Source organism: Leopardus geoffroyi, chromosome E2, assembly GCF_018350155.1.
Source record: "Leopardus geoffroyi isolate Oge1 chromosome E2, O.geoffroyi_Oge1_pat1.0, whole genome shotgun sequence".
Classification (NCBI taxonomy): Eukaryota; Metazoa; Chordata; class Mammalia; order Carnivora; family Felidae; genus Leopardus; species Leopardus geoffroyi.
The window spans coordinates 54886220-54914095 of record NC_059335.1 but is presented as its reverse complement, the minus strand read 5'-3'; the positions used below and the strand labels follow the sequence as shown (position 1 = coordinate 54914095).

Sequence of the window (27876 nt, the reverse complement as noted above, 5' to 3'; positions counted from 1 at the left end):
TCTTCTGTAAAACACACGCTACGTTCAAGTCTCTTGTTCATTTTTTTAAATTGGGCTCAGTGTCTTTGTATTGAGGTGGGGGAGTTCTGTATTATATTCTTGATACTAATCCTTCGGCAGGCTTCGCGCTTTTGTTAAAGGTGATGAAGAACGTGAAGAATTTTTTCACAGTGAATGCTTTTTAGGTCTTGTTTAAGAGCTGGGACCTTACTTGACGTCCAAAAGATGTTTGTAACTTAGCAGTGAACCTAAATTTGACTTAAGATCCCAACCCCACCTCTGGAGGCTGGGAACTGGTCGTAAGGGGCAGCTGTGAAAGGAGGGGGAGTCATGAGCAGAAAACACACGCAGGGTGACGGTAGTGATAAGGAGTCGGGTTGCCAGGTCCTGCCTCCACGTACCTATGCGACTCCCCGTGAGGCCCTCCCCAGCGCCCGCGGAAGTAAGTGATTTACATCCTGAAGGGTGCAAGACTGAGGCTAGGTCTGGACAGGGGGAATATCAGGCACGTTTGAGGGTGGGTATATACTGCACCAGAAACAGAGAGAGCAAAGAGTTGTTTACATACTGAATGCTGCGACCATCAATCTTTTCCCCCTCAATTCTGCTCTTAAAATGTTGAAAACCAGACCTATATTCTCCAGACAAAAATACCTGGCGGATGTGACCAGCCCTGAAAGCAAAGGCCCAAAGATCAGGACACAGGTCTACCCCAAGAGCACATGGCTTCAAAATTCTGAAGGAAAATTATTTCCAACCTACATTTTTATAACGAGCCAAATGTCAGGATAGGGCAGATATTTTCAGCTGTACGTGGTCTCAAAACGAACGATCGCCCATGCGGCCTTCTCAGTGTGCTGCTGGAAAACGTGCCCCAACCAACAAGTGAGTACATCAAGAAAAAGGAAGATTTCAGTCATGGAAAGACATGGCCCAACTCTGGGGAGAAGTGCAGGGAATGCAGGGAATGGTGCAGAATGGTCTGAGGGCAACGGCTGTATACAAGCAGAAGGAAGCCAGTCCATCCTGGTGCCAGCGGGAAGCCTCGGGAAGCCTTGGGAGCCCCTGAAGACCCCGAGAAGATGAAAGTGATGGGACACAATGCGAAGCAGATACGTAGACAGCCTTGTTTCCTCCCTGTATTTCAGGTCTGCTGTTGCCCCTACAGTTCCTACTGAAATAAATTGTTCTACTCAAAAGGTATTTCAGGGGCACCTCGGAGGCTCAGTCGGTGAAGCGTCCGACTTTGGCTCAAGTCATGATCACGGTTAATGAGTTTGAGCCCCGCATCGGGCTTGTTGCTGTCAGCTTGGAGCCTGCTTCTGATCCTGTCTCCCTCTCTTTCTCAAAAAAAAAAAAAAAAAAAAAAAAGAAAGGAAAAAAACATTAAAAAATGAAAGATAAGAGGCGCCTGGGTGGCTCAGTCGGTTGAGCGGCCAACTTCGGCTCAGGTCATGATCTTGCGGTCCGTGAGTTTGAGCCCCGCGTCAGGCCCTGTGCTGACAGCAAGCTCACAGCCAGGGGCCTGCTTCAGATTCTGTGTCTCCCTCTGTCTCTAGCCCTCCCCCGTTTGCACTCTGTCTCTCTCTCTCACAAGTAAATAAACATTAAAAAAATAAAAGTTAACTATACTTTAAGAAACAAAAGGGCCGGGGGCGGGGGGGGGGTGGTGGTGGTGGGTGCCTGGGTGGGTCAGTTGGTTGAGCGTCCTACTTTGGCTCAGGTCAAGATCTCGCGGTTCATGAGTTCAAGCTCCACGTCAGGCACACTGCTGTCAGTGCGGAGCCCACATTGGATCCTCTGCCCCCCTCTTTCTCTTCCCCTCCCCTGCTCACGCTCTCTCTCTCTCTCTCTCTCAAAAAATAAACATAAAAAAAAAGTTGACTATACTGTCATGTGTTTTCACAATGAAGGATCCCTTTTAACGAATACAGTTTTCTCTCAGCAGGTGGAAGTGAGAAATGGCTAAGAAAGAGTCCTGTAGATATGAGCACTATTTCAGACCTCCCTAAAAGCAGATCCTTTCAAAGCCCACGAAAAACGAATCACTGTACTATCGAAGTCTCTAAGCAGCTGAAGGCTAAATCACAAAGCTTTATAATGGTTTAAGTTCCGATCCCTACACCTGCCCCACGTCTCCCTACCCTGCTTCTGATCTGTTCTGGTACCGTCTGTGCACGTTCAGTTCCTACCCGTCTCGTAAAGATTGGTTTCAATGCCATTTCTGCAAAAAGTGCTTCTCTGTCACTCCATTCTCCACAGGCTGCACCTCTGCCCTCACCTCCATGCAGGTAAAAATAATTTCTCCTGCTATAAATTTCCCAAGCACTTTATCTTATGGGTTCATCAAGTTCTGTTTTTATTGCAATATTTAAGTACATACCCCATTTCCTATCTATTTAACTGGAAGTTCCTTGAGGCCAGAGTCCTCTTTATCACCATAACCCTACAACGTAGCTCAGCGGTTTGCAAAGAATAGACTTTCAACAATTATTTGTAAAATACGTGTTTGAATTGATAGTGGTTTTTCAAGTGCTATCACAGGAGATCTCTTTCCTGCGTGATGTCAGGTATGGTGAAGCGGAACCAGAAGCAGCATGAGGAAGAACTTCTAATTATTTCACCCGTCCGACACTGAAAGGACTGAAGCACGGGGCTCCTCAAACTTCAGCGTTCGTAAGAGCCATCCAGGGGTCTTGATTCAGAAGGTCTGTGTGGGGCCTGAGTTTCTGCATTTGTAACAAGGTCTCAGGCGGAGCGGATGCTGCTGGTCTCCAGACCCCTCTGAATGGCCAACTGATGCTTCTCAAATTCCCCATGGTGGGTTTGGTACATCCCAGATGAGTATCTTGTGAAATATGTATATAATGAGGAGGGGCACCGGGGTGGCTCAATCCGTTAAGGGTCCAACTTCGGCTCAAGTCATGATCTCGCGGTTCGTGAGTTTGAGCCCCGCATCGGGCTCTGTGCTGACAGCTCAGAGCCTACCTCAGATCCTATCTCCCTCTGCCCTTTCCCTGTTTGTGCTCTCTCTCTCTCTTAAAAGTAAACATTAAATAAACAAACATTAAAAAGAAATATAATGGGGATATAATGTACCACATGGCGACTACAGTTCATTGTACTGCATATTTGAAAGTTGCTAAGAGAGCAGACCTTAAAAATTCTCATCACAAGAAAAAAAAATTGGAATTATGTAAGGTGACAGCTGTTAACTAGACTTACTGTGGCTATCATTTTACAATGCATACAAGTATCAAATCATTATGTTGTACACCAGAAGCTAACACAATGTCACTTATACCTCAACAAAAAAATGAATTATTAAAAAAAATGAAATAAAAGACACATAATAAAATGCAGGCTCCAATGATCTTATCATCAGATTCAAAAGACATACAATTACTCTGTCAAATTGTGACAAGTTTCTGGGGCGCCTGGGTGGCGCAGTCGGTTAAGCGTCCGACTTCAGCCAGGTCACGATCTCGCGGTCCGTGAGTTCGAGCCCCGCGTCGGGCTCTGGGCTGATGGCTCAGAGCCTGGAGCCTGTTTCCGATTCTGTGTCTCCCTCTCTCTCTGCCCCTCCCCTGTTCATGCTCTGTCTCTCTCTGTCCCAAAAATAAATAAACGCTGAAAAAAAAAATTAAAAAAAAAAATTGTGACAAGTTTCTAAACTCTTGACCTCCATGTGTGCACCTGTATTATGGCAGGTAACCGTTCACAGCCCATCACCGGTGTACAGGTGATGTCCTAGTAGACTGGGTGGCCACCCATCCCTCAAGAACACAGTGAAAGCTGATCTTGAGTCCCTTCCAGTCCTAGCTGGTAAGAGTCACTCCAATCTATTTTGAAATAGTCTTGCTTCAGAGCCTACCACCATTCTGTTCTTCTCTCATTTCTTGGAGAGCTGCCATCCCTTTCCAACTTAGTAACCTCAAATGTGTCTCATTCTCCCTTTTTTAAAAAATTTATTTATTTATTTTGAGAGAGACAGAGACAGTGTAGGTGGAGGAGGGGCAGAGAGAGAGAGAGGGAGAGAGAGAATCCCAAGCAGGCTTTGCTGTCAGCGTGGAGCCGGATGGGGGCTCAAACCCACGAAACCGTGAGATCACGACAGGAACCGAAACCAAGAGTCAGATGCTTAACTGACTGAGCCACCCAGGGGCCCCTCTCCCCCTTTTTTGTCTTCATTTTTTTCTGACCCCCCAACTAAGTCTCTTAATCCTGTTAGTTTTTGTTCCATTCTGTCTGACATCTATTTCCTTCAGTAAATACCTTAATTTATACAAGACCCGCCAATTAACTATCCTTCTCACTCTCCAGACCAACACATTTTCTCCATAGCTTTCCCTTTTTTATCTAGAATCTTCTTGTCTTGTACACACCACTTCTCTCTCTTCTGCCACAGACAACTGAGAAGTCAGTGAACTGAACTCAATGTGTTAATGACTTAAAAAAAAAAACAAAAAAAACTAACCCAATGCGTTAATAACAGAGTTTTGCTCTGAAAGCCCATAAAAAAAAAAAAAGGTGGCAAATCGACTGTTCTTTTCTCTGTCCTTCATCTGTGCTCTAGGAAGCTATGGGGTCAGATGTAAATTTACTGGAAGTCACAATACCCTTGGGTTTTATTGTGATGTGATGTCGATTTATAAACTCTCTCCTGGAAAATGCGGTAGCCTTAACATATCACTTTGGAGAACTTCATCACACTATGAAAAAAGTAGAAATAATTGAGAGTAGTATAAAATTGGGCCTCAGGTGTTCAGATATAAATATCCACGCCCGTCACATTCTTCCCCAGTTTTGTTTCTAGGGCAAGACATTTCCCCTCTCTGCCCCTGTTTTCTCATTTGTAAAAAGAAGAGGTGAGATAAGGTGATCTGGGAGCTCTCCAGCCCCCATACGTTTCTGGACAAAGCTGCTGAAACAGGCCATCAAGTTAGCGCAGAGACTCAGCTCTGGAGGCGTCCTGTGGAGTCCCACAAGCCAACCGGTGAGGTACGATTTATGACATGCCTTCTGTGGGTTGTGCCGTGCAAGTTTATTTTTCCTCTGGGTGAACATTTATTTTCCATTCTATTGAAGTCGAACAGGTGTGAAACAAAATCAATTTTTGTTTTTTTTTTTTTTTTCTTGGCAACACTGAAGAGTGATTTTGTAAGAAAAAAAGTTGTTGGCTACTAGCTAAGAAGCTGCTGTAATAATTCTATTCTCACTGGCTGCCAAGTGCTGAGAAAGTTCAAGGTGTCTAAATGCCCAGGTAACCGGGCCTGGTCCTCCTTCTTCCAAGAACCACTTTAGACATCACTGAATGGGATCTGATGTAACAGGGACAGAGAATAAGTCTAAAAGCAAGGAAATGTACTCAAATAGAATGCAAGAGAATGTAATGTTTAAGTCAAGATTTACAGAAATTCTGGGGTGATTCACGGGCATTACTCACAGAGTTTTAAGTGATTCATGTCACCTCAAATTGGGCCGCTACCTGTATCAGGCTCTTTGAGATATCTGCAGAGGGGCTTAGGCTCCCCACTTCTATGCCCAACTAAGAATTTACGTTCCTGGGGGGAACCTGTTTTATATATGCTCCCCCCTCCTTTTTGATCTTCATGAGCTCCTAAAAACCACATCCAAAATGGATGTTCAGGGCAGTGAAACTCTTCTGTATGAGGCAATAATGACGGATCGCCGTCATCGTACATCTGCCTGAACCCCCAAAATGAACACCACCCAAAGTGACCACTAACACAAGCCATGGCTCTGGGTGACAGCGATAGGTCAGGGCAGACCCATCAACTGTAACAGATGTACCACTCTGGTGGGGGCACTGACCATGGGAGAGGTTGTGCACGCAGGGGGAAACGGGGGTAGGTGGGACACATCTGTACCTTCCTTTCAATTTGGCCGTGAACCTTACTGCTCTAAAAAAAAAATCAAGTCTGTTTTAAAAATGTATTGTTTTAGTCCCCATTCAACTTAATGAAATACAAATTTGCAGGTCAGATTTCCATCAACAGATGGCATCCTCTCATGACAAGGCCTTTTATGGCCTGCTTTCCTACGGGTGGGAAAGCAGGAACCCGTCTTTCTCAGCGCCCTGCCACCCAAGAACACCGTCTCCGTGAAAGAAAAGCATTTACGTGGGTACCTGAGACAGGAGCAAGGGTCCCGGTGGGCGGCCCAACGAAGCCCCCAGGCCCCCCCACGGTGGGAGAGGAAGCAGGTGCCCCGGGCCTCTAGGTGAGCGCCCTCCCACGCCACCGGCACTGGTGCAGGCTAACGAGCCAGTCACCGGTCACTCAGCGCTCTTCCCACAGGGCCTGAGTCAGGGAGCGGCGGGCAGAGGAAGCAGGGGCGGGCGCGATGCCACAGGACCTGGCCGGGAAGTGCCCCCAGCCTAACCCTGCACAGCTAGGGCACAGATCACAAGTGGGAGGTGGGAAAGGGAGGAGAATGGGGCCGGGCCGCACTCCTCCCTTAGGATAGCGGGACAGCAGTGGGGCACGTGCTGTTGGAGGCTCTGAACTGTTTCTTCCCCTTCACTATTTCATGAATCTCCCTCCATTCCCTTCTCTTCGCCTCCAGCTCTTTTTACCTAGACGGATTACAGTGTTCACTTGCTTACCACCCAACACCTCCCTCCTCACACAGATCCTGCAATGACTCATAATTTGAATGGGTTTTAAGAGGAGCTCCTGAACCTGGCTTCCCAGAATCTTCTGGCAAGCTCTTATAGAAAAACAGATCCCTGGGTCCCATCCCAGACCAACTGAGTCAGGTCCAAGACTGTACATTTAAAGAGTTCCTCAGCTGACTGTGACACATTCCCTGCTGCCTGGAATGTTCCCTCCGCCCCCCGACTCCCCAGTCACATGGTTTCGTACCTCACTCACTTCAGGTCTCTGCTCCAAAGAGTAGCCCAGGTACCACACTGTCGAAAATAACACCACTCCTCCCTTCCCTGCTTTATTTTTCTGCAGAGACTTTATCATCGTCTCATAAACCGCATCGGTGACTCTGTCTTGTTGACCGCTCTACCCCCTTACCTCATGAAGTGGCTGGTTCTGAACGGGCACCTGACAAGTATGTATGAGCTTAAAGTAACAGCAGCACAGGGGCAGCCCGTGTAGACACAGCATTACTGACCGGCCGAATGGTTGTGAGCTTTTCCGCACAGCATCCCGCTGGCTCGGCCACACTGAGGGGAGCATCCTACAGACATGTGCTGTAGTCGGCAATTCCAGAAGCCCGTGTTGCACTACGGCAGAGCGACCCGAATGCCCACAGTGCCACCACCTGCCTGTGTGCTCCAGCCCGTGTATGCTGGACACTGAGGTGGCCGTACGGGAGGTCTGTGGCCTGCGAATGGACCCAACTAACTGGACGCTCCCTCACCTCACTCTGCTCACCACCCCCAGTGCGCTGCACGGAAAAATGCAAAGATTGGGAAAGGTTTCCGGAAAAAGAAGGGTTTGCTGTTCAGGCGTCACCCTACCAACCAGGCCTATAGTACGGAAGCCGGAACAGAACCACTTCACTACAGAAGACGCAGGAACAAGTCCGGAGAGGTCCTGGCCACAGTGCTCTCCATCCCTGACCACCTCCCTGCCCCTCCCTCCCTGCACACAAGGGGTCACAAACACGTCTTCTGTTTTCTGTCTGATAGCGCATCATCCACTCTGCAGATGAAATACAGTGTTCCTATTTAGATCTGCTCTGAGGAACCAATTACATCAATATCTGGAAGAGATACGAGCACAGAAAGTGTATGCCTTTGAGCCATGTGATCTGAACAAGGGAAAAACGAATCTGAAGGAAGATAATGCTTTTGGAAACGAGAACACACAAAGCGGGAACCACCTTCAGCAGCAGGACGGTGTGTGCGCTTAGGTGCCAGGGTCAGGTGGGCCCATCACAGGGACTGTGCACAAGCACAGCTACGAGTGACATCACTTACACCTGCACAGGCACGACGACCCTTGGCGGGAGAGACACGAAGTGTGACCAACCCAGTAAAAACTGTAGTGCAAGGCCAGCAACTTTGCTATAAGGTATGGATTCAGAAATCAGACCTCAGCTAGGGGATGGGCCCCAATCTCGAGGAACTCACAAACCATTACCTCTAACCACGGGCTTCAGTCAGTAAAGTGAAACGTTACGGTTATTTATTTCTAGGAGTGTGAAGCCTCTAGCATTATACCCCTCAATAAATCTCTTTCCAGCCTGCCGGACGGCTGTTCTTCCCCAGGTTGACCCCACCTTAGGATGTGGGGCTATTGTCTACACAGCTGCGTAAGCCAGGATGTCAGGAGTCTAACTAATAAGTAACAGAAGGAGTGACTAAGTTACAAGGCACAAGTGGACACGAAACTGAGCGAGTGAAAGTTGGTGAGGCATGGGATACTTCCATGATCTCAAAGTATCGCCCCCTGACTGACTTATTAATTACACAGAAACAGTGGATTAAACCAGGGGACGCCATCTTTAACCACGTGATCAAGCCAACATTAGCAATGTTAGGACAAACCAACGTTAGGGGGCCCTCACTGGGTGCACGGAGAAGGACGCCACATGACTCCTGTGGTACTCCTGTCACAAATGCAAAGCCCTGAATCTAACTGTAAGAAATCAAACAAACCTAAGGGGAGGGACAGTCTACCGAATAACTGAAGAGCACCCACCCAAAGTGCCAAGGCCAAGAGAGCTGAGGGAAGACTGAGGAACCGTCACAGGAGTGACGCAGGAGGAGACCAAGGGGACGCTGCAATACTACATTGTAAATACCGGGGAGCAGGTGCCGTGCTCAGTACAAGGGAGGCAAAAAGTCAGCTCTCTGGGGAGAGAGGTCAGAAAAGGCTTCACGGAGGTGACACCGGCACGGGGCCTCAGCTGGGTGTTTTACACTGAGAAGGGGGGCTGCGAAACGCGATGACGTATGCATTGTACATTCAAGGAACGACAGGTGCAAGTAGTTCAACAAGGCCGGAGCAAGAGAAATACAGCATGGGTGGAGCAAGCCAGCTCCTGGAGGACCTGTACACACACACACACACACACACACACAGTGTGGACTTCACCTCGAGGGAAATGGAGCTGCACGTGAGTTGTCGGGTTTTTGTAAACCTTTTATTAATTTTTATTAAAAGCACTTTTAGGTGTACATTTTTAATGTTTGTTTATTTTGACGGTGGGGAGGGGCAGAGAGAGAGAGAATCCCAAGCAGGCTCCACGCTCAGTGAGGAACCCGACGTGGGACTTGATTTCACGAGCCTGGGATCATGACCTGAGCCGAAACCAAGAGTTGGATGCTCAACCAACTGAGCCACCCAGGGGCCCCAAATCTTTTTATTTTAAAATAATTTTAGACTTGGGGTGCCTGGGGGGCTCAGTGGGTTGAGTGACCGACTTCGGCTCAGGTCATGATCTCCAGGTTTGTGAGTTCGAGCCCCGCACTGGGCTCTGTGCTGACAGCTCAGAGCCTGGAGCCTGCTTCTGATTCTGTGTCTCCCTCTCTCTCGGTCCCTCTCCCACTCATGCTCTGTCTCTGTCTCTGAAATAAATAAACATTAAAAAAATAATTAAAAAAATAATTTTAGACTTACATAAAAGTTAATCATAGAGTTCCTGTATACCCTTCATCTAGTTTCTGTTAATATTAATAGTTTCAATAATCTTACTACAATTATCAACACTAAGAACTAAGGATTGGTACAATACTATTACATAAACTATGAACTCTATTCGGATTTCCCGTTTTCCCTGTAATGTCCTCTCTCTGGATGCAATCTAGGGTTCCAAACGTCAGTTTATGATTGTGTCTCCAAACTGTACCAGTCCATCTTTCCAGGCCCTCTTTGGTGACTACTTGTTAATTATTTTGTACAATGTCCCTCGACTTGGGTTTAATTTCTTATGATTAGATTGAGGCTATGTGTTTTGCACAGGAACCCTACAGATGTGATGTGATGTCCTTCTGTGCATCGTATAAGGATGTCAATCTGTATGATATTAACCTTGGCCACTCGCCTAAGATGGTGTCTACTGGGTTTCAAGTTAAAGTCTCTATTTAGCCCTTTGTTATTATTCCAACTAATAGAGGGATAATTGAGAACATACGAATATCCTTTTCTCCTCAAACTCTTGCCCACTAATTTTAGTATCTACTGGTGGATCTTGCCTGTAACAATTATTAGTATGGTGTTCAAATGATGATTTTCTATTTTTTTTTACATTTTTAATGTTTATTTACTTTTGAGACAGAGAGAGAGAGAGAGAGAGAGAGAATGAGCAGGGCGGGGGGGGGGGGGGGGAGGGACAGAGAGAGAGAGGGAGACAGAATCCAAAGCAGGCTCCAGGCTCTGAGCTGTCAGCACAGAGCGTGATGTGGGGTTCAAACCATGAGATGATGACCTGAGCAGAAGTCAGATGCTTAACCAACTGAGCCACCCAAGTGCCCCATGATTTTCTATTCTCTTATTCTGCCCACATTTATTAATGTAAATTCTTCTGTAAGAGCTATTTCTTCTCTCCATTTATTTACTTATCCACTCATTCATTCACTCATGCCTACATACATGGATGTTTCTTCTATTCTGTGGCTTTTATTCCAGTGTTACTGATATTCATTTCCTTGCTCAAAATGCCACAGCTTTGGCCACTCAGAGTTCTTTCACGTTGGCTCTATTGTCTTTAGAGCACCTCCTTATTTTCTGGCACAAATACTCTAGGCTCACGGAGTATTTTTCCTGCTCCAGTACCTGAATCAACCATGTCTCAGAAGACATTGGTTTTAAGTATTATGTAATTAATTACATTCTAGAAGCATCACTGTGGTAGCAGCAGTGTGGAAGATCGATGGGGACCGAGCACAGAGGCAGACAGACCAGTTCTGTCACCATTCGGAATTAGTAACAGCTGGAACATGAGCAGCAGTGATGGTGAAGGCGAGGCAGGCTGCAGAGATCTGAGAGGTCAAAATGATGGGCCATGGCATCACTAGGTGCAGAGGGAGAGGGAGGTGCATCCCCAAGGACCCCCCGTTTCTCCCAGTGAAGGGAGGACCACCCACCTGGGGGAGGGGAGCTAGCCTGCCAGGGTTGGGGGGCAGGGTGGCCCTGCAGCAGGCCGTGAAGGCCTGGTGCTCAGGAGAGAGGCCAAGGATCAGGCGACGTCTCTGGAATAGATGATGTCATGAGAGGGCAGACAGGCGGACAGAAACCTGGGCCGCATCACCTTATCACGTATAGGGGCAGACGGGGAGGGGAGCCAGCAAAGCCGACTGCAGGTGAAAAGGGACACGAGGCATCACAGAAGCCTGGAGAGACCAGGTGTCAAGAGAATGGCCACGAGTGATACATACAGCAGACAGGTCAAGTCAGATAAACACTTCCAGGTTTTCACTAGATTTGGCAATTCTATTTTAGCAATTTTATTTGTTTTAATTTGTTTATGTTTATTTATTTTTGAGAGAGAGAGAAAAAACGAGTGGGGGAGGGACAAAGAGAAGGAGACACAGAATCTGAAGCAGGCCCCAAGCTCTGAGCTGTTAGGACAGAGCCCAAGGTGGGGCTTGAACCCATGACCCGTGAGATCATGACCTGAGAGGAAGTTGGACGCTTAACCAACTGAGCCACCCAGGTATCCCTTAGCAATTTTAAAAGAACAGTTTTATGGAGTGGTAAGATAGGAACAGAGGGAAGGAAAAAGAGGAGGGGAGACCACGGACAGATAAAGAGAGACTCTTGTTTGAAGGACCAGGTGGTTGTAGCAGAGGATGCAGAGACGCATCCACAGGACATTTGCACGTCTCCTGGGTGTCAGTAGTGGCGGTGACGCGAGCACGTCTCTGTGCTGGGGCAAAGGAGCCAGAAGAGAAGGGAAAAAATACGAACTGCAGAAGGAAGAGGTATGCAACACAACAATCTCCTGGAAGAAAGAGAAGACGGGACGGCGGGCCAGGGAGAATCAGCCTGGACTGCGCATCTCTGCTCAGTGTGAGGCTGGCTTGCAAATCATCATTACCTGATCTAAACAGCTTTAGAGATGATCATCAGAGTTAGGGTTTCCATGTCCAAAGTCTAAAAAATTTAATACTCTATGATCAATGGTCAACAAAAACTACAACCTACAGCCTGTTTCTGTATGCCCTTTGAGTTACAAGTGGTTTTTATATTTTTCAAAGGTTATTAAAACAAAAACAGAGAAGAATATGTGACAGAGGTGGCCCGAAAAGCCTGAAATACCTTTTTTAAAAAAAGTTTTACTTTATTTTTGAGACAGCATGAGTAGGCAAGGGGCAGAGAGAGAGGGAGACAGAGGATCCGAAGTGGGCTCTGTGCTGACAGCAGGGTGTCCGATGCAGGACTCAGACTCACAACCTGCAAGATCACGACCCGAGCCAAAGTCAGCCGCTCAGCTGACTGAGCCACCCAGGCGCCCCCTAAAAGGTTTCTGATTCTTTACAGAAAAACTTTACCAACCCCTGCTCTAAATATTTTTTAAAAAATTGTTTTTTACTAAGTTTATCTATTTATTTTGAGAGAAACAGAGATAGTGTGAGTGGGGGAGGGGTAAAAAGGGAGAGGGAGAGGGAGGGAAAGAGGGAGAGGAAGGGAGAGAGAGGATCACAAGCAGGCTCTGCAGAGCCCAGCGTGGGGCTCGAACTCACGAAACCGCAAGATAATGACCTGAGCCAAAACTGAGAGTCGGGTGCTTAACCAACTGAGCCACCCAGGCGCCCCTAAATATTTTTTTTGACAGGAGTAAGCACACAACAGTTGAAACTCCAGTCTAACAGATATGCAAAATAGCAGTAACTCTGAGAAAACTCTTGCGCAAGTGACAAGGCCATCGTGATGGACCTGAGGGGGAAAAAAACCCATCAGATACGCCAGGGCCTTTACGTGATAATCCAATCTTCCTGGGTGGTTTCTATCTTCAGAAACAGATATCCTGGGGTCACAGCCCCCAAAGTGGGTTTATATGCACCTACAAAAAGTACAAAGAAAAAAGAACACCAAAGCTTTTTTTTTTTTTTTTTTCTAATTTGTTTATAGAGTCACTATTCAGAAGAAAAAAGAACTGGGAATTAAAATGTCAAAGGGGAATGATGAAGCAAATTGCATCATCCAGCAGTATGATGTAGTAACAGCTGGCCATTTACAAGGATGATTACGGGGCGTTATACTGAGCTGTGAGACAGGAGGGCTATAAAATAACTTCCAGGGAAAGATGAACCGTAAGCGATAGGTCCACTTGGCTTACGACTACAACAATTAACTACCCTGTTCACAACCAGAATTCAGGGTGACACAAGTAATTCTCATGTGATTTTCCATGATTTGTGTGTGTGTGTGTGTGTGTGTGTGTGTGTGCGTGTAAAAAAAAAAAAGATTCTTAAAATTTAAATCTGGTTCTTGTAATTTTACAAGTAAAGCAGTCAATAAAAGTCACCTCTTAGAAGACAAGGTTTGAAAACGCACGTTAAAATTTTAAGACGAGTTCAAAGGCAGGATCATGATGCAGCAACTTGTGAAGCAAAAAATTCCTCTAGAATGAAACAAGTCGGAGCCCTCGTCCTGGTCACACCCTGACCTTTCGGAAACGCGCATAAAACGAAGACATTCATGCCACGACCTGTCAGACAGTTCCAGATTTTCTACCCGGGATGCATTTTCAGAGGCTATTTGAGAAAGGCGCCTTCTGTGCCTGTGAGAACCCCACGCACCGCGGTCACGTCCAGCGCCAGCCCTGTCATTTGGGGGCGCTTCTCACAGCGCTGACCGAGAACTGCCTCCTCTGGGTCTCTTCTGCCGCGGGGTACAAACGGACCTTCCCTTCCAAGGGTCTACCCACCTTCCGTTCTCTTTCCCAAGGCGCAGAGTTAGAAGGATGCTTTTTGCCATTTCAAAGGCAGAGGAGCTAGAACTGAAAACGTTCAAAGGAAAAGTAAGAATTGATATGCATGGACTATTGTCTCTGTATTCATCCTTTTAAGGCAGTTCAAACCAAAGCATTAAGAGAAGGCTAGAAAATGGAGTTTTTTTTGTTTCTGTTTTTTTGTGTTTTTTTCTTTTTAAAAAAGGAGATGGTGGCGGTAGGGAAAAACAAAAACAAAAACACAGCCTCCAACACAGTCCCTTTAAGAAAGGCTGGGCTGCTCTTCTCTCCAGCAGCTTCGAGCTGCCCTCTCGCGTCTGGCGCCTCTGTAATTTACAATTGACTGTTACAGACTTCTCGAAACAACTTAGAGCTGAAAGTGCCTTCCAAAATGTTGTCAAGGGAATGAATGCTTCTCGATTAATTCTTTGGTCCTGCCGTAACAAAAGCTCTCTCACTGGAGCTGCTCCTCTGGAAGAAAGAATCTGGTCCCTTCTTCTCCCAGGCTTCTTGGCACCAGAAATGGCCTGTTAGGTTGACTGTGCATCTCAAACAGGACAAATTAAAGACTCTTTTGTAGTAACCTCTGCTGCAGGACAGTTTATTCTGCCCCTCTCCCCCATCTCCAGTACATAGTCAGCTATTCAGTAAAATGTTATAGCAAAAAGTGGAACCCCGTCCAGAAGGAGTGTGTCCAGCGTCCTGACCTCTCATCTTCCACGTCTTCGGCGGTACTTACAGACAGTAGTCAACTCAACTCTCCCGTGGACGAGGTTTTAGTAACAGACTTAGTGCCTCTGGCCCTAGAGATAAAGACGAGGGCTTTGAAAGTACCCAGCCCACCTGTCTGTTCTCTTTCTCCCCACGGAATGAAAGACAGACAACGCTGAAGGCACATGCAACACAGTAAGGGAGCCTGGAGGAGGGAGTGACTATTTGGCAGAGTCGGGAAAACGTTTCAACGGAAGGGATACTGGAAACAGGCCCTGAAGGATGAATACAAATGTATCTGCCGGAGAAGAGGAGGTCGAGAAAGGCAGAGACAAGAAACGCGTGCAAGCAGAGACACACATACGCACAGATCTGTGAGGCACTTGTAGAATTTCCAAGACCCAGGACAGTGAAATTGAGATGTGTACTCAGCACCGTTACTCCACATTCAACACAAAAACAGAATGCCGTGTTCCCCACTTTGCTGAAGCAGCCAGGCTCAAAAAACCTACTATCTCCTCCGCCACCCTCGTCCTTGGTTCCCACATTCCGGGAGCGATGGGCTGCTTTCTTCCCGAATTCTGGACACCGGCCACTGCCCGGTGCCCCGGACGCTGCCGTGGTGGGCTACCCACATCAGCCGGCAACACCAGTCCCTTTCCGGTCCCGTGGACACACAACAACCAAGGCACCTTCTTAAAGGGGAGCACATTCAGAGCACAGCTACTCGTACGACTAAAATAGCTTCCGTCCTGTAACTAAGGACACAACGGTGTACAACTGAGCTGTAAACTTTGACAACAGGTTCTGGGCTTTACGGAATCTTTTAAAACTACCCCTCATTGAACGCTGGCAGTAAGTGATAAGCAGGGTTTACTGGTATCTCCTTGCCCTTTCCATTTTCTCACCGACAAGTCCTACTGCTACCACCTCTAACCCAGACACGTCATCCCGACTCACCGACGAACCCCAGCCCAGGGCCTCCTTATTTCCCGTCCCCACAACTGCAGCACCCTCCTAAATAAGACTTCATCTTCTCCTTCTTAAAGCCCCTCAACGTCTGCCCACAACCCTTAAAATAAAACCTCAACTCTCACATGGACTACACTGCGTGGGATGATTATACGGGGTCCCTCTCTTGCACCCGACCCCCTCCCCAGTCAGCTCTCCAGGACATACTCGGTAACTCCGGGAAACGCTACAGGGGAAGTTTAATCGTACTGGAGCGCAGGGCGAGCGCCAACCCAGAACGACAGGGCCCTGCCCGCTCCCTGAATCTTGTTTCGAGCCCTTCTACCCGCCACTCACCGTCTTGGCACGACGGTGTCCTTGTGCTCCCCAGTCTCGGGTGCCAGCCTGTTCTTGTCCCCGGACCACAGCACTGCTGTGTTCTGTGCCCCCCGCGTTATCCCTGCCCTACTCCCCAGCCCAACCGTGCTCACATCAGATCCTCCCCCTCCTCCTGCACTTTCAGACCCGCAGAGCAGGGGTCCCTCCATCCACGCGGTAGCAGCGACCACATCCAGACTTCTTGTCTGCCTCCTCTGACGGGCTCCATGGGCCCTGGAGCCCTGTGTGCCCAGGACACAGCTGTGCTGCACAAAAATGCACAGGAGGTTTAGTGAATGAACAAGCATATTAGGACACTTGACCAAGAATCCAAGTTCTCTACTTAAAGATAGTTGTTAGGGTGCCTGGGTAGTTCAGCAGGTTGAGCACCCGACTTCGGCTCAGGTCATGATCTCACAGTTCGTGGGTTCGAGCCCCACGTCGGGCTCTGTGCTGACAGCTCGGAGCCTGGAGCCTGCTTCATATCTGTGTCTCCCTCTCTCTCCAACCCTCCCCGACTCACGCTCTCTCAAAAATAAACAGTAAAGAAAAAAAATGGTAAGTGTTTCTGTAAATGAGATTAATTGGGGTCTCTTAATTGCAGTAGTGAACGATCAGATGGGCCATTTTATTTATTTATTTATTTTATTATTATTTTTTTTCAATATATGAAATTTATTGTCAAATTGGTTTCCATACAACCCCCAGTGCTCATCCCAAAAGGTGCCCTCCTCAATACCCATCACCCACCCTCCCCTCCCTCCCACCCCCCATCAACCCTCAGTTTGTTCTCAGTTTTTAAGAGTCTCTTATGCTTTGGCTCTCTCCCACTCTAACCTCTTTTTTTTTTTTTTTTTTCCTTCCCCTCCCCCATGGGTTTCTGTTAAGTTTCTCAAGATCCACATAAGAGTGAAACCATATGGTATCTGTCTTTCTCTGTATGGCTTATTTCACTTAGCATCACACTCTCCAGTTCCATCCACGTTGCTAAAGGCCATATTTCATTCTTTCTCACAGATGGGCCATTTTAAATATACTTTTGGAAGGGCACCTCGGGTGGCTCAGTCAGTTAAGCGTCCAACTTCAGCTCAGGTCAAGATCTCACAGTTCGTGGGTTCAAGCCCCACGGCGGGCTCTGTGCTGACAGCTCAGAGCCTGGAGCCTGCTTCGGATTCGGTATCTCCCTCTCTCTCTGCCCCTCCCCTGCTCACACTCTCTCTCTCTCTCAAATAAACACACACAAAAATAAAACCAGAAGTTCTTTGAAATAATAAATGAATCTACTTTTGGAGCAGACTTTCAGAATGATCTACTCTAAAAATAAAGACAGTCTATTCTGTCCCCGTTCCTGAAATTGCTACTACTGCACAACATTCGGATACGCAGCACTGAAAATTTAAGTGAACGTCGAAAATAAGTTGAAAGGTCTTTGGCTCTATGTTCATTTCCTTTACTAGCCCCAGAGAGGTAGCAAAAATCAGTTGAGTGACTTAGGTGTCCACGTAAGGTGTCTCAGTTTTGACGCCGTTGATGGGGGATGCACTCAAATAGCAGCCAGCACGCAAGAAAGAAAGCAAAGCCCCGGGAGGTGCAGGACTCTGTCCACTAGTGAAACGTGAGCTCCCTTGTCTATCACCTGGCCCCAGAGTCTCCCCAGCACCTAGCTGTCACTGAGTCTCTTCTTGTGTGTTTGGGAACAAATGGCTAAACCCGGGGCGCCTGGGTGGTGCAGTCGGTTAAGCGTCCGACTTCAGCCAGGTCACGATCTCGTGGTCCGTGAGTTCGAGCCCCGCGTCGGGCTCTGGGCTGATGGCTCAGAGCCTGGAGCCTGTTTCCGATTCTGTGTCTCCCTCTCTCTCTGCCCCTCCCCCGTTCATGCTCTGTCTCTCTCTGTCCCAAAAATAAATAAAACGTTGAAAAAAAAAACAAAACAAAACAAAAAAAAAAAACAAATGGCTAAACCCATAATCAAGTCTCTAAACAGTTAACACTAATGATATAAGGTCCCTTTACTGCCAACTCTTGCTGGGATGAGTTAATAAACTGTACGTTTCAGTACTTTGAGACAATTGCTGACTTTTTGAAAATGGAATTTCTTTTTTAGTTGCGTATAGTGGTCATTCAATGTGACATCAGTTTCAGGTGTACAACACAGTGATTCAACAGATTTGTACACAACGCTATGCTCACCACAGGCGTGGCTCCCTTCTGTCCCCATACGTCGCGGTTACGATATCACTGCCTATATTCCTAGTGCTGTGCCTTTTATACCCGTGACTTCCTCGTTCCATAACTAGAGACCTGTATCCTCCTAACTCATTTTGCCCAACCTCCTATCCCCCTGCCCTTCCGGCCACCATCAGGATTTTTCTCTGTATTTATACGTACACTATTTTGCTTTTTGGGTTTTATTTTTTCTTTTGTTTTCAGATTTCACTTAGGAGTGAAACCACATGGTATTTGCCTTTCTCAGTCTGACTTATTTCACCGGGCACAATACCTTCTAGGTCCATCCACGTTGTCTCAAATGGCAGGATATCATCCTTTTTTATGGCTGCATAATGCTCTGTTGTGTATGCACACCACATCTTCCTTATCTAGCCATCTACTGATGGACACTTAGGCTGCTTCCATACCTTGGCTATTGTAAACAATGCTGCCATAGATGTAGGGGTGCGTGTATCTTTCAAATTCGTGTTTTCGTTTTCTTTGGATAAACATTCGATAGTGTAATTATCGGATCACATGGTCTTTGTATTTTTAATTTTTTTGAGGAACCTCCATACCGTCTTCCACAGTGACCTACCAATTTACATTCCCAGCGACAGTGTACAAGGGCTCCTTCTCCACATCCTTGCCAACACCTGCTCTTTCTTGTCTCTTTGGTTTGACCCCTTCTAACAGCTATGAGGTGATAGCTCATTGTGGTTCTGATTTGCATTTCCCTTATTAGCGATGTTGAGCATCTTTTCATGTGTCTGTTGGCCATATATATGTCTTCTTTGGAAAAAAGGGCAGTGTTAAATATTTTTAGTGTTTTATTTATTTATTTTGAGAGGGAGAGCGAGAGAGAGAGAGAAAACGAATCCCAAGCAGACTCTGCGATGTCAGCGCAAAGCCCAATGTGGGGCTTGATCCCACGAACCATGAGATCATGACCTGAGCCAAAATCAAGAGTCGGACACTCAATTGACCGAGCCACCCAGGTGCTCCAGGACAGAGTTAATTCTTGAACTGTAGCTAACCACGGGTCAGCACAATCGTACAAGCGTATGGGTTAAGGCAGTGATGACATTTCTAAATAATGTAACAAAAGCTGTGACAGTGGTGCATATTTTCATAATTCACGTTCCCACCGACAGCAGAGACGACGGAAGAGAAAGGAAATAAAAAGCATCTACTTTGTACCTGCCCCCTCCGTCCCCCCACCTCCAACTGCAGGAGGTGATAAAAACTAGAATTTTATTCCCTCCCTGCCAACCACAGGTATTTCCATTTTCACGCAGGTAGCAAAGTTGGTCACTCTGTTCACACAAGGCAGTGCTACCAGTACGTAAAAGGGGCCAGGCAGGTAAACAAACAAGCAAACAAACAAACAGCCAATTAACCAACCAACCACACCCGAAGTGTCCCATATCTGCGTGGGTAGGTCTAAACTGCACACACTAGCTGTGGTGTAGGAAGAAAACCGGGCGTTGGCGGGAAACTCTTCCTTTCACTAAGGAAATGGAAGACTAGACAGACACGGAGCCTACTGGCCTCTAATTCCATCCCAAAGTAGAACTGGGCTATGGCAGGGGCGCCTGGGTGTCTCAGTCGGTTGAGCGTCCGACTTCGGCTCAGGTCATGATTTCACGGCTCGTGAGTTCGAGCCCCGCGTCGGGCTCTGTGCCGGCAGCTCAGAGCTGGAGCCTGCTTGGGATTCTGTGTCTCCCTCTCTCTTTGCTCCTCCCCCGCTCATGTTCTGTCTCTTTCCCTCTCTCTCTCAAAAATAAATAAACATTTAAAAAAAAAAAAAAAAAAAAAAAAGAAGTGGGCGATGGCAAGGAGAGAAGGGAAACCCAGGATCTAAGGACTCTCTCGGCTCTGCACACTTTCCTCAAACTTCTGGCTACGCCCAGTGAATGTGCTCCACTGTGTCAGAAGAGGCTCACACTCACCTCACCTTCCTAAAAGGGAGGTTTCCTCCAGTCAAGGACTGACAGGTACAATTTAAGTGACAAAAGTCTGAAGATATTTTGAGCTTAGTATTACTAAACAATTTACAATTATTCAGAGGCCCAGGCAATTGGTTACCAGTATGTTAATGTGCCTACAAAACCATGTCCCGTGATATTTCTACGGTCTAATATAAAAATCACAAGCATAGGGGCGCCTGGGGGCTCAGTCGGTTAAGCGGCCGACTTCGGCTCAGATTGTGATCTCGCGGTCTGTGAGTTCGAGCCCCGCGTCAGGCTCTATGCTGATAGCTCGGAGCCTGGAGCCTGCTTCTGTTTCTGTGTCTCCGTCTCTTTCTGTCCCTCCCCCATCCGCGCTCTGTCTCTCTCTGCCTTTCAAAAATGAATGTTAAAAAAATTAAAAAAAAAATCACAAGCATAAAATGGTCTTTCAAATTGTTCCTAAAAAAGATACAGAAATACTCAATAGTTGAAAGAATCACAAAATACCTGTGAGCAAAGTATACATTTAAGGTTCTATATCCATTAGCGCATTAACTCTACAAAGGAAAACGAGAGGCATTTTTTTTTTTCCCACATCCCATTACTCAACAGTCTATTTTTTAAAACCGGCCCTTCCTTCTTCCATTTCTGATATATGCTACCTCTCAAAGCTTTATTGCTTGAAGGCTGTTTCATCCAACAACATTACACCCAGATCTTATTTTCCCTAAGTGTTCTACTTTTCTAGTATCTCTGAATTAGGGAAAAATATTATAATTTATTCTCACAGAGAAATGAAATCAGCAAACATAAGACCATCATTTTATAGCTAAGTCACTCTTTGGCAATAAACACCAAGAGAGGAGACTTCACTCTCTGCTCTTTTGAGCACGGGTGTCAAGAGCTCTGGCTGAGCATTGGAGGGCATTTAGATGGACACATGACCGTGACCCTCCAAAGAGCTACAGATGCCACGTTCACCTGAGCCTTTGATGTCCTTCCTTCTTTGGACTCACTGCGTCTTAGGCAACAGAGAACTCACAGGAGGATCTCGAACTGTAACCACAGTCTGCCACTTGTCACACCCCACACCTCCACATCTCCACCCTTAACCTAGAATTCCCACTTACAAATTATTCATTTATATTACAGCTTCAGTACACAAAATGATAGACTTGTCTCCTGCCGAAGGCTCATGCGGCTCCCCCAGGGACTAACCTACAGTACGCATAAGCCAAATGACTCCTTATTTGTCCTAATTATGTTTTCTTGATGGATTATAAATAGATATTAAGCCTCACTTTGATATCATCAGACAAACTGATGAACAGTTTAAGCAATGGATAGAGTGGCTTTGTAATCCGGACGCTTAGGCTGTATTGTCGAAATCTACATCCTAAGAAACAGAGTTTATGGAAAAGCACTTTGCTTGACTCTCTAAGTATTTAACAGAAAGTACTGTAAGAACACTGAAGAAGACTAATACAAACTCTAAGAGGTAGAAGTCAAAGGGCAAAGGTAAAAGAATGAGAACTTATCCATCAGTGCTCATTAGAGCTATGTTTTATTTCTATCACACGTACTGTTACTCAAGATAACAATCCTCAGGAAAGTTCCACAATAAGCCTGAACATTCAACACTTCACTTTATGTCAGACTCACTAGTCTAACAAGAATTGTATTGATTTGCTTCTTCATTCGAAACCTTCCAAAACCCTCTCCAGAATTAGAGCATTCGTGGCTACTGACAGTGGCCACCGCCATCTCGTATAAATAAATAAATACCTTTAAGCTGAAATAAGTAATCTGTGTTGAACTTAGAGCTCCAATTTCAAGGGCTTAGTTTCCTTAGAAGCCAGAGAAAAGGCTCCTTTGGTCTTCTGAAACAGAACATACTTTAATATCAGATCTGAAAAACCCACATAAGAAAAGGATTTAATCAAACACAGTTGCAAATACTAAAAAGGAGGAGGAGGAAAAGGAAGAAGAAGGAGGGGAAGAGGGAGGAAGAGGAGGAGAAGAAATAATTTTGCAGCACATGACTGTAGGCCCTCTGGGGCAGATTTCATCTTCTTTGGGATGCGGCTGTTTGGGACGCGTATAGCAGGTGGATGAAAACAAACAAGGTGCAGATCCATTAAAGATATGCAGGCCCAGCTCAGCTCCCATCGCCATGAAGGTGCAGCAAGGGGCAGGCGTCGTCACTGAGCTGAAGACTGCTCCAGAACCGGGAGCTTCTAGCTGAACCCTTAGGCACTAAGAAACTTAACAGACGACAGTCACCGGGGAGCAGCTGCAGGCAGGTGACTACAAACTCAAAGCACAAGTGAAAGAAAAGGGAAAAGGGACGTGGGCATGAACAGCGTGCTCTGCACACAGTGGACAAAACGAACGGACGTTAGTGCCTCTCAAGTACAGGGTGGGTACCAGATGCCCAAAGACAGGATGGTGACAATCTCCATGCTGCCATGAAACTTGCACTTCCTACAGAGATCGTACTGGTCTCCTTAAGTAGTTCATCAGCATCATCTATGAGTCAAAGTTTGGATTTAAATGGCGAAACAGGCTCATCGATAATCAGGCCTTGGAACACGTCCAGAGGGAACGGCAGAAAATAAATGCTTGTTACAAAACAGCTCTACAGGGCTGGGTTTACACAGCAGAACACCCAACCAAATCCTGTGTGACTGGGCAAAAGAAATGCTTTAATGTCAACACGCACCAAAAAACTTTAAATGATACAATAAAGCTCTAAGAACAGAAGCAGACCCCCTCCCCACAACATATACACACAAAGCCAAAAGCAAAAAAACAAAAAACCAAAAAAAAAAAAACCACTGTCCAAGATGACCTAGAATGGGGGCGCCTGGGGGGCTCGGCCGGTAAGAGTCTGACTCTCGATTTCGGCTCAGGTCACCCATCATGTCAAGGTTCACGAGTTTGAGCCCTGCAAAGGGCTCTGTGCTGACAGTGCAGATCCTGCTTGAGATTCTCTCCTCTCCCTCTCTCTCTCTGCCCCTGCCCAGCTCACAGGCTCTCTCCTTTCTCTCTCTCAAAATAAACAAATAAACTTGGGAAAAAAAAAAAAAAAAAAGATGATCTAGACTGGATTCTGGGCCCAGTGTCTCCACTCCACCCTCCAAAGACCAGCTTTCCCTGAAAACACAAGGGAGAAATACTGCTGTTCTCACTGTTGGCTGACTCATCGAGGGATCCACAAATCTTGAGACTCTTTCTTTCCTTTCCTCTCCAGGATGAAAAGCTAAACAAAGTAAGGTTCCAACAGAACCCCAGGAAAAAAACCAAACCAAAACAAAATGAATTCTCAAAAGTGAATAGAGGCTTTTCTGCACCCACGTTCCCGGGGGTTCCAGGCGCCCTGGACGTGCAGAACAAGGTGGGCGAGTTCGTGCACCTGTCCGCGCTGTGGAAGTGCTCTGCCAGCAACTGCATCATCGGGGCCAGGGACCACGCGTCCGTCCAGGTCAACGTGGCCCAGGTGGACAAGGTGACAGGCAAGCTCAACGGCCAGTTTAAAACCTACGCTATCTGTGGGGCCATTCACGGGATGGGGGAGTCAGATGACTCCCTCCTCTGACTGGCCAAAGCCAATGGCATCGTTTCAAAGAACTTCTGACTCTAAAGGATCACGGATGTGGAATATTTTTCATTAATAAATAGCACCTCCCCTGCCAAAAAAGTGAACAGAGGACAGGAACCTGCATGTGTCCCTGCAGAACCACCCAGCAGTTCATCTTCAAATCCTTTTCACGTACATCACTCCCAAAGCACCACAGCTCACAAGGGAAAAGAGTCTGAACTTCATATCAGATCGATGGGATTGTGCCAGAACCAGAAGAGCCTCAGACATGAAGCAAAGCAAACTTTGCAATATTCAAGAGAAAGGGAAATTTCCTATAAGCCTCAGGGAACCTTTCCCAGAAGGTCTCAGGGTTGCTGAGAAAGGAAAGATTCTGTGGGTCGTTATACCAACGAATTCAATGTTGCCGTCCTTAAAGGTCGTCAGCTACATTTAGGTTTAGTTTTCCAACAAACCAAAGGGAAAATGTCATTCAGGGATCAGAATGAGGAAGAGCTGGGAAGAGGGCATTCTGGGAAAGCAGCATCCCACTTACTGAGCTTAACGATGGACCATGGAAAGTCCTGCCTGCCTTCCAGTAGCATCTGTATCCTAACACTGCATGATACATACATGCTCTACCCAACTTTTTTTCAGGTTAACATTAGGGTTCTATTGCTAAAGCTGAGTTTTATATTTTTTTCCCTCTTATACTGAAAGTCCTTCTAGTGTATGATAGCTAAGACTATCAGAGGAAAAATAAATGCTAAGCCAAAGAAGGAGCACAGGAAAAGATTAAACCAGTAGGTTAGGTTAAAAGACTTTTCTATATTAAGTAGAAAGTATGCCAAATGAGCTGCTTTAATTCCTACTGTGACAAAATTGAACTGGTTCCCTCTGTTGGGAGTGCAGAAAATATATAACATTGTTTCCAAATCATACAACTTTATACTGCTTCAGACAGTTACTTAAACTAGGCTACCTGAGGATATTATATAAACAAAACTCAAATTTTTATAGTTTCTCAGGCTACTAAACTTTTCAACACCCAATCCACGTTAATGACATCACAGACCTAAATGCTGAAGCTTCAACAAAAGGGAAAGTCAGAAACATCAAGTACCAGAACATGCAAACTTATTTTGTTTCAACGTGACTCTTTAAAGTTCCTTCCAAACATGGGGCGCCTGGCTGCCTCAGTTGGCTAAGCCACTGACTTTGGCTTAGGTCATGATCTTGCAGTTCATGAGTTCAAGTCCAGCTCTGGGCTGACAGCTCAGGGCCTGAAGCCTGCTTCAGATTCATATTCTCTCTCTCTCTCAAAAATAAATAAACATTAAAAAAAAAACACTTAAAGTTCCTTCCAAACAAAACAGATATATGATAGAGGCATCAGGGTGGCTCAGCTGGTTAAGCAGAGGACTCTTGATTTCAGCTCAGGTCATGATCTCACAGTTCATGAGGTCTAGCCCCACGTAGGGCTCTGTGTTGTCAGCATGGAGCCTACTCGGGATTCTCTCTCTCCTTTCTCTGCCCTTCACCTACTCATTCTCTCTCACTGTCCCTCAAAATAAATACACTTAAAAAAAAAACAAACAGATATGTTATGAAAGCTGGATATCACTGATGTCAAAAATTATTAAATAGTTCATTTGTAAGTAGTAATACAGATAAATCAAATTACTTGTAAGTAGTTTTGAGATTGATCATTTTTTAAATGTTTTTTATTTATTTTTGAGAGAGAGAGAGAGCACAAGCAGGGAAGGGGCAGAGAGAGAAGGTGACAGAGGATCCAAAGCAGGCTCCACGCTGGCAGCAACGAGCCCGACGTGGGGCTTGAACTCACGAACCCTGAAATCATGACCTGAGCCAAAGTCGGAAGCTCAACCCACTGAGCCACCCAGGCACCCTGAGACTGATCATTTTAAAATACTCCCAAGAACACCACTTCAACAGCCAAATAAACTTAAAAGAGTCACTGACAAAAACATACACTGATTCAGGTTCATCTATAAAATGTCAAAAATATCTGTCCTATCCGTTGAACAAGACGGTTAAAAATGAAAATCAGAATGAGATAGTGTGTAAAAGTACATTTAAATGATAACATATTGTGAGTTGATAAGTAGTACAGGTTGCAAAAAGAAGAGTTAAATACGAGTAATGTTGTAACTTGGTATCATAAATGGGTACGAGACAAGGTGTCATTAACCAGGAGTCTAATCTGACTTCACCCACTAAGAACGAGCAACTTCATCATAATACAAATCACTAAGGCCCACTGAACCCCATTTCCTTATTTGGAAAGTAGCAGAATTAGAGCAGTGAAGATCTGAAGTCCCTTTCACTTGGCCACTTTGACTAGCAATATTTAACAAAGAAATTACTGCTTTTATTAATGAGTACCATTTCACATTACTAAATATTCTCATTATTTGCCAACACGTGACAAGTCAATCCCCCACGTTTTCTAATGCAGCAGACACAGCAGCGATCTACCTTTGTGGATCCGCATGCAGACCTGGAGAGTTCAAACACTATTACATACTCCTGCACAGGTCAAAGATTAAATGAGACGAAGACACATTTTATCCCTCATTTATCAGACTAGTGAGCTGAAGCCGAGATTAAGTCATCTACCAACAGCTCCCAGCTATAAGAGTAGCCGGATTGGGAAAGCAGGCACAGGGCTCTTCCCAGTTACGGATAACTGGGCGTCTGAAATGAAATATAACCGAGCCAGTCATGTAATGGCCCACCTGCTGGGGAAGAAAGGCAGGTAATCACTCATTCAACACATGCGCCGTTCTCTCTGGCTGCCAGGGATACAGAAACGGACAAAAGAAAACTCCCTGGCCTCATGGAGCTTACAGCGTGGTTGGGGAAGGCAGGCAAAGTGAGTATATGAACAGTGTAAGTGGTGTGGAGCTCAGGCACTGAAAGGGATACACAGCATGTGTCTGGCAATTTGCAATTTTCTTAAAAGCCTGCTGGACGCCTCTTAGAGAACGACAACAATAATGCATCTAAAGTAACCGTCCTTAGCATTTCCCCAAACAGGGAATCCTTTGGGTACAGGGAACACTCTGACCTCCTGATTCCAGTTTGATACGGTTTGCTCAAACCTCTCAGCTGCCAGCTAGGTGCTGTCCATCCCAGTGACAATCCAAATTCCATACTAACAAAGACTCCCCCCTACCCCCATCCCACCTTTACATCCACAAAGAGTGCAGGGAGATTTACAAAACACAGCCAGAAGTTAGGAGAGCGCTTGGACTGCTTCTGAATTAGCACAGGTATCTCCTAATGCAAAGGTTAAAATGGAGTTTGGGGGCTGAGTTCTGCTGGGACAAAGCAGTAAGAATACCTTACACTTCTTTTTGCTTTTTCTGACCTGTCAATTCTAGTGACATTCTCTACTATGAGTCTATATTTAACCAGCTTACTGGACAGTTTCTTCAGCTTGTAGCGTTTTCCCCCCTCCCTTTTATTAAAAGAGCAACCCAGTTTGCAAGAAAGTTGCTCTACCAAACGACAGTCCCCTGCAAGATCCGGTATACCTGGTTAAGCACTATCTTAATCAACCTTTAATTAATTAACCTGGTTAGTTGAGCTGGCATATCAGGTTAAGCTTTGTTTCACTGAAGTTTTAGAATGCCCTCTGAGTCTCTCAAAATCTCACGATCCTCCGTTGTGACCGCATCCTGAGAATTACAGTAAGAGCTCTAAAATTAGCTGCAGCTTATTTTAACGTGTGTCCATAACGCACAGCCCTCCTTTTACATGCAGCGCCCACTGGGAGTGTAAGAAGGCACGTCTGACAAGAACTTCGGCCTTGGGGGGTCGATCGCTGATCCTAGGGACACGATCCCGCGGGGCTTCCCCTCCGCCCACAGCCGGCGAGGAAGTGTTTGTTTGGCTTCTCCTCGGGAGAGACGCGCCCGGCTCGCTTCGCCGCGCCGGCCCGGCCCACTGCGCGATCCGGAGGCGAGCGGCGGGCAAACTTCAGCCGGGCTCCGCCGGCCGGGCCCCGGCGAGGCCCCGCCCTGCTCGCGGGTGCGGGTGCGGGTCCCGGGCCGGCCCAGGACGGCGTCCGGGGGCGTCGGCGGCCCGGAGGCCCGGGCGAGCGCCGGGCGGTGGTCAACGGAGCAGGGAGGGCGGGACGGCAGCGGCCCGGCTCCGCGGGGGTCGCCAGGGAGCACTGCCCCGGCTCGA

General features: G+C 46.5%; 1 protein-coding gene and 1 long non-coding RNA gene across 3 annotated transcripts in view; one reads left to right on the top strand and one right to left on the bottom strand.

Moving 5' to 3' along the window:
* GAN (gigaxonin) overlaps positions 1-27876 on the bottom strand; it is a 52308-nt gene that overhangs the window by 23850 nt on the left and 582 nt on the right. The gene's annotated exons all lie outside the window — the stretch shown is intronic.
* Positions 7219-23764, top strand: LOC123577689. The gene is made up of 3 exons (XR_006702020.1): positions 7219-7230; positions 15337-15346; positions 23547-23764. It is a non-coding gene; the product is annotated as an uncharacterized LOC123577689 (long non-coding RNA).